Raw genomic sequence first — 11,641 nt, forward strand, 5'->3', positions numbered from 1 at the left:
TGAATATGCATCTGTGTGAATGGCTTGGTTTCGGTTTTAACCTAATCAAGATCTTCTCCGCATTGAGCTTCTATATTTCTCTAATATTTTGAATGAATAACGCAGCAACTGCGCGTCTCGTGGGCTAGACTAACAAAACATTAAAACGCAACAAAGTCACTTACATCACCGCATCTCGTGCTCCACTGATGACGCTCCCTGACGCACTCCTAACATTTGATTGTACTATTTTTGCATTCAAATGCAAATGTTTACTTTAATTAATTAATTTTTTTTAATGCACAATCTCCTCATCACAGGCAGGCACAGCACTCAATTCAGCATGTGTTTGTGTGTGCTGTGCGTCACTCATAGCACGTGCCTATATATCGTGCGTTATATCGAACATTTTTTCTATCGTTATCGAAGAAGATGTACCGTCGATAAATATCAATACCGTTTTATCGCCCAGGCCTATCCCAACCCTAATTATTATTCAATATTTCAATTAATTAGACATGCTTTTTGATTACTAAAAATGTAATTGAACCATTAAAAGAAAACATCTAATGGAAAAAATATCTGAAAAAAAAAATAAAAATAAATTGGGGAAGAATGAAGGCGACTGCACAGTAAGCAGCAGTAGGTCTATGTGAGTTTGTGAACAGAGCCTGAACACAAGTGCTTATTTTTGATTAAGTAGCGACAATGTGCTTTTGAAACAAGCCACTCTAAAGTTGATCCTGAGATGATCGCTGTATTCAGAACATTATAAGGTGTGGATGTATTTGTAGCTCGTGCATCTGAGGTCCAAACCAAACCTCAGAGCCGCTGAATTCAGCCGGGCCGCTGCCAGCACTGATGCATTACTGTAAAGACAACGTGAGAAATCATTTTCAGATCTCCTCAAAGATTGGCTGCTATACATACTGCTGCTCTACACATGATACACTCATTCATCTGAGTCATCATGCAAAAAGTGTTCTCACTGCAGCTTATTTTTAGAGTTGAATAATAAAATACTGGTGACACGTTGGTTACATTTGTTAACATAAGTTACCTATATTAGTTAATGTTGATGCAGTATACCATGAAATATACTGATAAAGTGTTCATGTTATTTAATTTACTTGAGCTAACATGAAATGTTTTGGTCATTGTTAATGTTAAGTAATTCATTGGTTATTGTTAACTAATGGGACCATATTGTAAAGCGTTATGAAAATCCTAATAAAAGTTCGTACTTCTGCACTGGAAGCTCCTGTCAAATTACTTGTGTGTGTAAACATACTTGGTAAAAAAGCTATTCTGATCAGATCTTTTTGTTATGCAGACGGTCTCAAATATTGTTCACGAACAAAAAAGTACCATGACCCCACTGTGGTCAGGGCTCGAAATTAACTTTTTTACTTGGTAGCACTGGTGCTCCCAACTTCAAAAAGTTAGGAGCACCAGCTCAAATTTAGGAGCACTCACCAACAATTTAGGAGCACCACAACTACAAATTATATATTAACAGATTTTATCCTTATGCACTCGCACAAATGCTCCTAAATATATTTTGAGGTCGCACAGATTAAATTTCGGGAGCATATGCGGCCAAAATGGTCGCAATTTCGAGCCTTGGTGGTTTATTGACCTGTACTGTGGTATTACCATGCTTTTTTGGGCTATGTAGCACAGTCATACCATGCTGTTCTTTGAATTACTTGGGAGTACCGTGTAATGATTTACCATCTGATACCATAGTGCCACAGTGCCTTTCTATTGTTATTATTCACCCACCTCACAGTTTTACTTAGAAACAAGGTTCTGTCTTACAGTCAAGTGATATATAAGCACTGTGAATCAGTTCAATTGAATCTTCCAAAAGAATCATTTGTGGACTGAGAACAAAAAGAAATCTTTTGTATCGCTTTAGTCAGACTGTTGAGCTCAATAGATTCAGATCAAATGACAAAGATTTTAACAATGGAAAATAAAGCGCTCAAGTCAGACTCGTTCTCCTCACGCCAAACTGCACAATTAGAGATTTGTGTCTTCCACGTAACCTGTCTTTTCCTCTTCAAAAATGTGTGCTGCTACTGAGAAAATATTTAGACTGATCTTCTAGATATGTTTCACTGGTGTGTGTGTGAGACAGAGATATGTGTAAGTGCTATGGAATGTTACCATTAAAATCAGGCGAGTGAGAGCTGGAATCTCCTCTCTGAGTGTTTCTGCACATTCAGAGCCCCTCACAGCACCAACACTTCTGCTGCGCCATAGACTTTGTTCCCACACTAAGCGTCATGTGATTGCTCTGTGAATTGCACATCAGCTTTGCTTCGTAAATGACTCCCACCTCTCGTATACAATGAGTTGGATAAAAATGTCATTTAGAACAAGAAATAGTTTTTGTGGACGTGGTTTCTGCCTACAATGGTCACCTCTGAGAAGCGCTTCTGTGTGTTACAGTGGGACTGGATATACAGGTTTCAGAGAATGAAATTGAAAATCAGTTATGTAAAGTTTAGCTACCAAAGATAACAGGTTGTTGTTGATGTTTGAAACACACACATATATATATAAAAAACTGCATGTTGTGTTCACTTGTGTTATCTTTTACTAATATTTAAATTTGTTTGATGATCTGAAACATTAAAGTGTGACAAACATGCAAAAAAATCTTAATGTTCCTAAAATAGGAATCATTTTTAAATATGATTATCCTTGTGCGAGGAACCCCCATCTTAAAATGCAACCGGTCTAGACATTTCTTGCATAAAGACCCAGTTTATCCTGCAGTAATTAATACTATAAATATGTCTAAACTACAACTATTTAGTCTCAACATTTGTTAACATTTATTAACTTTTGTTTTGTACTCGTTCTGTACACTTAGATTTATTTTTGATTTATTTGACACATTTACTTATTTTAATTAGGGCTGCATTTACTTATTTTAATTAGGGCTACGTGATTAATCAAAATTAAATCGCAAAGGCGATAAATCGCGATTAGGCAGAAGCTGCGATTGTCATGCGTATTTTACTGAAGCACGGTTCTGTGATCAGCAGTAAATCTCCATCCGAAGGCCAGAGGGCGCTCTCGCGCTGAAACTCCAAATACTCCTCGCAGAAGAAACCCAGGAAATCCCTATAGCTGCAGCTGAATAAACAGAAAATGTAACTGCTTTCATTGATTCAACGTGACTAATAAACACACAACTACGAAAATATATGGTTTATCTGAGTTCGTCTTATTATAATTTTTATTATAAAGTATATAATAATGCAATGCTAATCGACATAGCCTTTAATCACTGCTTAGAATACTATGAAATATGTTGCGTGCCTTATTTTGTGTAAGAAGCCACATCATCTCACTGAAGGATTTATTTCAAACACTCGACTGACGTTATGGATTAAAAACATGTTATTAAATGTGGTATTTTCACCTATTTTCAGATGGAGCAGCATTTACTACACAGAGCCATAGTTCACTGAGAAACTACGCAAACAGCTTTCATAATCGCAGAACGATATCTTTGATTTCATTATTGCGCGATTATATGGTCTGCAATTATGAACACGATTTTGCATAGCTTGTCAGCGAACTACTATATTATTATTTATAATATTGAGTATAATATTTAATATAAAAGCAAACTTTTTTATGCTTTTAGTTTGTTAACTATAATAACCCTGCACTGCACTGTCACAAGTTCACTACTTTTCAACCAGCTTTGTATTGTTACATTGTCATAGTATATGTAAATGAACAGTGTGTATTCTTTCGCCATATTTCGCCTGCATGTTACCGTAACCATATAGCACAGATAAAAAAAAAAACACACATTGCCTTTCTACTGCATAAACAGTCAAGTTTTATTAAAACCCCATCTTGCCAGCTTTTAAATACCCCTGTAATGACACTTTTCTTTTATGGTCAGAAGCTGAGTTAACAAAACTAATCCTGCTAACCATCATGAAATGTGATATGCAAAGCCGCACTGTTGAGCCAAACTTATTTTCATAGCTGCATCTCTTCAGGCCATTGTCATGTTCAACTGTACTGCGTGAACACACTCGTTTTCTCTGCCTCCATGATCAAATCAAGATCATTGAGCATCTGAGACAAATGCATGCTGTGTTTGCTTTCAGAACATGCTGCATGTTTGCATTTAGTGTGTTATGTAAAAAATGATGTGGGCCATGTAATTTCTTTCAGTAAAATGTACAGCAAATCATTAAGTGAGTCTTTGCTTTCCTTTAGAGTAGAGCTCAAGGTTGGCATTTTTTGCTCAGAGGAACACATTTGAAGTCATGGCCAACTACTCTCTTACGTTGTCAGCTGTTTTTGTACAGCGAGGCCATGTGCTTGCGATTTGTTAGGCCAAACTTGTTTGCGTACTTGTGTAAGTACATTTCTGGCCTTGGATAACTCGCACTCTGTATTGAAAAGATTTGCCTGAAGCGATGTGTGAATTAGTTATAGTATGGCCGTGTGTGAGTGTGTGTGGCACACGCACAGATTTCAGGCAGATGCTGTTGTGGCTGGTGCTTAGAAACAGTTTCACACAAAACATATCATTATTAAATCAGAGGGAGGGCAGAAAGAAATAGCCAGATGTATAATTTTTAGCTCAGATGTGTAATTTGTATTCATTAAGTTTGTTTGGAGTCACAACTGGCGTGAGTGTGATTTTATGTTTGCACCTCTCGCGTGTTCGTTTGTCATCGGCGCTGAGGGGGTTTGATGAGGTCTGCTGTGGAAATGGCTAATGATGTGCAAGTGCTGATGACTCTGAATGAAATGTTAAAAACACTATATAAAACACACATATTCTCTGTTGTCTTTTTAAATGCAAAAAATAAAGTTGTTGTCATTTATTCATGCTTTTTTTGTTCCAAACCTAGGCTATATGATGTTTTTTTTCTTTTCCTTTCATTTTTTTCTTTTCCTTTCCATGAAAGTGAATGGTGACAGATGCTATTAAGCTTTAAAAATGACAAAAAGCACCATAAGACTAGTCCATACAAAGGAAAAGACTGAAATTTAGGCCTAAATCATCATTTTAAGACTAGTCTTAAAATGTTTGGGCTCTGTACGATTTTTAATTGTTTCTTGTTCTCATCAAGGCTGCATTTATTAGACAAAAAATACAGTAATATTGTAAAATATTATTACAACTTAAAATAACTATTTTCTGTTATAAAATGTTAAAATGTAGTTTATTCCTGTGATCAAAGCTGAATCTTCAACATCATTACTCCAGTCTTCAGTGTCACACGATCCTTCAAGAAATGCTGATTTGACAGTTTTTGCTGCTTAAAATACAAAATACAAATTCCTTGATTATACAAAATCTTTTGTAATATTTTTTTTTACTGTGACTTTCAATCAATAGAATGCATCCTTGCTGAATAAAAGTATTATTGTCTTTCAATATAAAAATCTGTGTGAGGAACAGAACAAAATTACCATATGACTTCATGAGACTTGAAATATAGTCCATGAGACTTTCCTTTTATGGTGCTCATTTTTGAAGCACGACTATATATCACTTTCACTGTATTAAAAAAGCAGCTAGGACATTCTGCTAAAATATCATCTTTTGTTGACGTGATTGCGAGTAAATGATGGCAGTTCTTATTGTCGAGTGAACTTCCTTAAATTCTGCAAAGCTAGATTCTTGCTTGCAGTTATTTTTATTTTATTTTTAGATCACAAAGTTGCAAAATGTCCTTCTTTTGAGCCAGTCATGTTTTATCGTTATTGTTTCGTGGAAAGCCACTGTGTGGAAACCATTTTTAGAAGCAAAATAAGCTCACTCTGCTTGCAGATCTGCTGAATGGATGTTTATATTGCGGGAGGCCCGTAGCATTTACTGGGCGACATCAGTTTGTGTAACATTTGACATTTGAGTCTGTCCGGCAAATCTTGCGTCTGTGTCGACAGCTTTACTCCGTCGATACGCCTGTCTCTGTGACCCACTTACCCCAACATCTGCCTCTCTTTTCTCTACCGCTCGGCTGTTTTAGCATCAAACTCAAATCCTGCTTATCGTTAGCCTCTTTCAATGGCGTACAACACAAGCAAATAAAAGCTAATGTGACAATCTCACTTTTATGACTGTAAACACGGATTTAAGATTGAGCGACATGAGCGTTGTCCTCTGTGATGAAAGGGCTTTGTGGTTTATGCTAACGTTTGTTACCGCGTGTGAAAACACTGGTTGGAGTTTGCTGGGTTCCGGTTGAAAGGCCGGCTTTCTGTCTTTATCTCACACCTATGTGGGTCAGTGACATGATGCTCATTTTATCCTGTTTGTTAATCAAACTTCAAAACTCTCTCGTGCAGCAAAATCTTTGAGTAAAGACAACCAGTTGTAAAGCCATGTTTCTGCATTCTTAGGTAGAATAATAAGATGCAAGTCAGATATATTGCTTAGCACAGTGTAAATTCTCAAGGGTTCAGCACAGTGATCTGGTTTACAGCGTCCGGTGCGCTCGTATGTGTGTACCAGGGGCGTAGATTACGCGGGGGACGTGTCCCCCCCCACTTTTAATATCACGTAAAGTGTTATATTGTAATGTTATTTATATATATATATATAACATTTCTGTCCCCCTCACTTCTGAAATGATGGCTACGCCCCTGGTGTGTACTGACAGTAAACCTTTAACGCACAAGAGGCCGATAAAAGGACCTGGGAGGAATTAGAGCAGAAGTAATTGACTGTCAGACAGACCAATCGCTGCAGTTTCAGCCCTTTCTCCTTCACAGCTGCGCTTCTTCAAGCACCAGGGCCATGCATGTATGTCGTATATCACGCCGTGTTTAGGTATGACCAGCAGAAATGTGCACAGGACTCGTTTGTTAAGCAACCTGTGGTGCTTAACTTTAGATTTGTGTAGAGACTGATTTAGAAGTGCCATTTCCTGTTTCTCATGCACACAGTAGCTGTGCTTTCAGCAGGGAGTCTTAATATGTGGCACTTCATAATCAGAATTAAAAGTGGATGGGTGGTCGATTGAATTTTGCAAATAATAACATTAACAAATGGACTGGTTGAGTTATTAGATGTATTTTAGATGTGTGTCTAATGTGAAGATATTTAAACGTTTCAATGGATTAAAATATTTGCAAATTATTTGTTTAAAAACTTTTACTCAAAAATGAAAATCTGTCATCTTTTACTCGTCCTATGTCCAAACCCATTAGGGCTGTCAGAATGGCAGAAAAACTACATTCGAATTTTGTACTTAAATATTATTAATATCCGAATTATATTCTAATTTAAAATGCATAATTTCAGTTAGGGTGAAGAACCTGTAGCCCCTCACTGCAGAACACAAGATCCAGAGGGCATGGTTGGATCCACATCTAGGGGGTGGAGATTGGTAGGTTTCGGGGTGGAGATGGGTGGGTTTAGGGATCAGTTGGTGGAGACGGGTAGGTTTAGGTATATGTAAGGTGGGAGGAGTTGGATCTGGATCCAACCATGCCCCCTGGATCTTGTGTTCTGCAGTGAGGACCATCTCGAAATATGTGTTCTGTGTGAACGGCTTGGTTTCAGTTTTGATGTAAACAAGATCTTCTCCGCATTGATGTTCTCTTTTTCCGCAATATTTTTAATGAACAACGCCGCAGCGCCGCATCTAGTGGCTTCAACTGGATAGGCTAACAAAAACATCATAATGCAACACTACATCGTCATCGCATCTCGTGCGCCACTGATAAAGCTGCCTACTTTAACGCACACCTAAAATTCGAATGTAACGTTTTTGCATTCAAATGTGGATTTTTTATTTTAAATTCGACGAATATTTGAAATTAGTTTTTTTTTTGACAGCTCTAAAACCCATATGACTTTCCTTCTTACATGGAAAGCAAACAGAGATTTATTGAAGAATATTGAATGTAGTGACCAGGAACTGTCATGCTCCAGAAAATATTTTAAAAAAATAATTACAAAATACAAAATGTAATTTAGTTTCTTCTAATTTTTGTCATCAGTTATGTGCATTAGGGTGTTTTGTGTTATATTTTTAGTTATTTGTTAATATTTATCGTATTATTTTAGTGTTGTGTGTTTCCCTGATGGTGTTTTGCTTTCTTGTGTATGCGCATTGTCTATATATGAGTATTAGCCATGTTTCAGTTCTTCGAAATCTCCCCTTTCGCGATTTAACCTTGCTGGCCTCCTGCTACCAGAAATGTTATGCATAGTTTCATCCTACTAACTTCTGTGCCCTGAAAACACCTCTGTTATCTGTTTGACTTTCACTTTGTGTTGTCTTTGAACCATGAGCATATTAAAGAATGAACATCATAACCTAACAGTGAGTGGATAAAGGCTGTTTATTAACCATCCATGCAAGATTACGATCTTAATGCTGCTTATTGCCTGGACTTGGTACTGTCAGCAAAAGCTACATTCAAAACAAGTGTGCAATCTGTTCATCTTCCATTAGGTCCCATGGACTGAATGACAAGATAACGTTGATCGTGGCTCAAAATACAGTCATTGAGTTTGCTGCGAGTTTGCCATCACCATTTGTATGGGATATGTTTTATAGACTTTAAAAACTGTCAATGCATTTCTTATTAATAATGCAATTCCTGAATTTTCAGTTCATATCTGTAATAAGTTTTGGGGGTGAAGGGAATTGAGACGTGCCCAAAATCAATTTCTACTCGGAGCAAGCATTTTAAAACCTGCTGATGTAAGTTTTGGAAAAGCTTCAAGAAAATAGTATCGTCATGTATTTATAGCAGCTGTTATGAATGGCTGTTGCTCATTCATCAGTTCAGGGGAAATGATTGCAGTGTTTGAGTATGTATTGATTTGTTTGCATAGCTATTGATCAGCTTTGTCGATCAATGCAAATTCAGAAATGAACTGCCATTACAGTCCATATTGTACAGTAATGTTCAGATCACATCGCTGAAAAAATTAGCTTGTTGGTGGATTGTGTTTTCTTTGGTCAGCATTTGCATCGTCAGCGATGGCTTGTATTTCCAGGGTGAGAGAAACCGCACGTCTGCAGTTCTGCTTCTGGCTACACTGTAACTCATGAAGGAACGTCAGACATTTCCATGATTTTTTTTCCTCATTCCACATCCATTCAGCCAGCATTTCTCATGACCTATCCAACAGACTCTTAGGGTGCTTTCACACTTGGTTCGATTGCTTGGTCCGAACCCGAGTTCGATTGCTCCCCCCTCCCCCTGCCCCCGCTGGACTGTGTTCACATTATATTATTTGGGTCCGCAGGAGAAGACGACAAAATGCGTAGCAAGGCTCTCTTCAATTTTATATTTATGTTTTTGAACCGTTGGTTTTGTTTCCAAAGCTTCAGTACATAACGGCACTTACGTCTGCTTTATGGATGTACTGCAAATTAGGGCTGTGCGATTAATCGAAATCGAATCGAAATCGCGATTTGAGACGTTGCGATTTCCTAATCGCAAAGCCTGCGATATGGACGCGATATTACTCTGTTCCAGAGCATATGCATGACTGCCAGCCTTGAGTTGCAGTCTTACTAACCAATAGAGTGAGCGCACCTCCGTTCTCCCCAATCAGCACTGCTCTAGCCAACTGCGTAAACACCCACCATTTATAAAAAAAAAACTAAAAAAACGGAAAGCGAGAGAGACAGAGTGGGATTATGGCGTATACTGGGTCAGATCGATAGTTAGGCAAATTAAAACTGAAGAAAAACGTCTGCAACTTAAGCTTCGAAATGACAGACAACGAACAAAAAAGGTAATTTCCAAGAGCTGCGTCACGCATATCAAAAGCTCCCGTATCGGTTCTGTTTTCAGTACTGGAGAATAAAAGATACATTCTTAGATGTTTTTGTTAGTACTTAAAAACAAGTGTTTAACCACTGCAGCGCGTGTCCCTGGAGCACTATTGGTACGAGACATAACACTATCGTCTGATGGAGACGCGAGACGTTACAAAGCAGAAACGAAGGCAACCGTGAAGACGCAGTCTCCTGTAGAGCAGTGGTTCCCAGGCCCGGAGCTGCCTTGATCTTTGCCCTCTCTGTGTTCATTAAAACCACCTCTCTGGACCTCAGTCATCAGAAGTATGTCACCGCTGCAGTTAACTTGACTTCTACTGCCCTCAAGTATTTTGGATCAATGACAATGTCTGTAGACGAGACAACAACAGCTATGAGTAATGCAACAGTGCATTTCCTCGAGAACACTTTTCCTTCGAGATCTGGCTTGAGTAACGCTGTGGATATGAGGGAGTGATGTGACGTGACAAATCCACACCACAATAGACACGGTCTCGTGTTTGCAGTGTAGTTTCAGTGTAAATGATTTGTGGGATTCAGTTATACTTATATGAGCTTTTATTGAATGGTTTTAGTCTTGTTATTGAAAATGTGAACTGGTGTTAGACTAATATTGACCAGATTGATTTTATCGATTTTAGCCTTTTTAGATTTAAATTATTTATACTTGCATTTATATTACTTATAAATGCATGTCATTGATTTGCTCACACATTGCATTTAAAAAAAAATCTTATTTCTAGATGTTCCATAGAAACAACAGGCTTATTTCTGGGGACGTTTGTCAGACTTCCACAGTGATTTAGTCTGTCCTTTCACATTCAAATAAATTTTGACGTACTTTGTCTGTATTTGTCCGTTCAAGCGCAAGAAGACACAGAAGTAAACTCAATTCGGGGCTTGCGCATTACCTGGAACACTGCTCTGTGTGCGCACTGTGCACACGGAACACTATGTTTATCGCATCTTCTTGCGCTTGAATGCTTTTAAAATCGCTTGAATGTTCAAATTGGTATGGTGTATTTGTTCGTTACAGCACGATAAGACACGAAAGAGGAATCAGTTCTGGGCTTGTGCGTTGTCTGAGATGTGGCTTTCTTTGTGCTTGCTGTACACAGATGTAGCTGTCTTGCACGCCTTTTTGCACTTGAATGGTTTAAGATCAGTTGAATGATTAAATTGGCAAGGCTTAAAAGCATGTGCTAATGAAAAACTTTTGTAAGGACGCAGTATTGGCCCGATTGGACGAGTGACATCCGTCAGCTGTCAAAATAACTGCTTAAAATATAGGTAGTTTTTTTTTTCTTAAAGGGGTCATATGATGTTGCTAAAAAGAACATTATTTTGTGTATTTGGTGTAATGAAATGTGTTTATGCGGTTTAAGGTTAAAAAAACACATTATTTTCCACATACTGTACATCATTGTTTCTTCTCTATGCCCCGCCTTTCTGAAACGTGTTCTGAAACTTTCTTTCAAAGCTCATCGGTCTGAAAAAGCAAAGTGTGCTGTGATTGGCCAGCTGTCCAGTGTGTTGTGATTGGCCGAATACTTCAACCGTGAGACGGAAATGTTACGCCCCTCACCATATTGTGATGATGCCCTGTCAGGCCGGAGCGATGACTCAAAAACATGAAAACCCATTATAAACGAGGCATTCGTTGCATCCAGTGGGGACATAATTACGGATTATAATGACTTATACTGTCTTTTTACGCACTGCGTTGCATCGTGCCGCGTAAACATAAAACCATGTCTGCATTTGTGATCGAAGAAATGACAAACAACAAGCCCTACTCTACACGGCCCAAAAAACTCGCTTTAAATATAAAAAATATAAAAATTCTTTAAATATAAAAA

The sequence above is a fragment of the Sinocyclocheilus rhinocerous genome, unplaced genomic scaffold (assembly GCF_001515625.1).
Source record: "Sinocyclocheilus rhinocerous isolate Xijiao unplaced genomic scaffold, SAMN03320098_v1.1 scaffold726, whole genome shotgun sequence".
Lineage (NCBI taxonomy): Eukaryota > Metazoa > Chordata > Actinopteri > Cypriniformes > Cyprinidae > Sinocyclocheilus > Sinocyclocheilus rhinocerous.